This window comes from Echinops telfairi, unplaced genomic scaffold (assembly GCF_000313985.2).
Source record: "Echinops telfairi isolate 266 unplaced genomic scaffold, ASM31398v2 ScPeMD7_7409;HRSCAF=8447, whole genome shotgun sequence".
Taxonomy (NCBI): Eukaryota; Metazoa; Chordata; class Mammalia; order Afrosoricida; family Tenrecidae; genus Echinops; species Echinops telfairi.
In genome coordinates this window covers 6,212,426-6,213,441 of record NW_022111309.1, presented here as the reverse complement: position 1 = coordinate 6,213,441, position 1,016 = coordinate 6,212,426, and positions in this window count along the sequence as shown.

Sequence of the window (1,016 nt, the reverse complement as noted above, 5' to 3'; positions counted from 1 at the left end):
TTATCAGGGGTCCGTAATGGTGGGAAGGTGGGGGAGGGAGGGAAAAAGAGGAGCTGATACCAAGGGCTCAAGCAGAAAGAAAATGTTTTGAAAATGATAGCAACATATGTACAAATGAGTTTGATATAATTGATGTATGGATGGTTATAGAGCTGTAAGAGCCCCCCAATAAAATGATTTATTAATAAAATGGCAACACATGTACAAATATGCTTGATACAATTGATGTATGGATTGTTATAAGAGCTGTAAGAGCCCCAGTAAAAAGACCTTTTAATAAAAAAAAGAAAGAAAATATGTCACAAGGAAGACTAAGGTCCACCTGCTCCAAGTCATGATATTTTCAATTTCCTTATATATGTGAAACCTAGACAATAAATAGGAAATATAGAATCATTGACAGATTTGAATGATGGTGTTGGTGAACAGTCTTGAAAGTATCTTTTTTTAAATTGTTTTATTAGGGGCTCATACAACTCTTATCACAATCCATACACACATCAATTGTGTAAAGCACATTTGTACATTCATTGCCCTCATCATTCTCAAAACATTTCCTCTCCACTTAAACCCCCGGCGTCAGGTCTTCATTTTTCCCCTTCCTCCCAGCTCCCCCCTCCCTCATAAGCCCTTGATAATTTATAAATTATTATTTTGTCATATCTTGCCCTGTCCGACGTCTCCCTTCACCCACTTTCCTGTTGTCCGTCCCCCAGGGAGGAGGTATTGGAAGTAGCATGGACTGCCAGAAGACCAAGCAAATCTGTCTCGGAGGAAATATAACCAGAATGTTCATCAGGGATGGTGGGAGTTTGTCTCATGTACTTTGGGCATATAATCAGGAGATAACAGTCCCTGGAAAAGGGTATCTTGCTTAGTCCAATGTTTTTGTTGTTATGTACCATGGAGTCAGTTCCAACCGTGACCGTCTATAAAGCAGAACAAATCACTGCTTAATTCTGTGCCATCCTCACAATCATGTTTTAGCCTATTGTTTCAGCCACTCTCTCAACCCA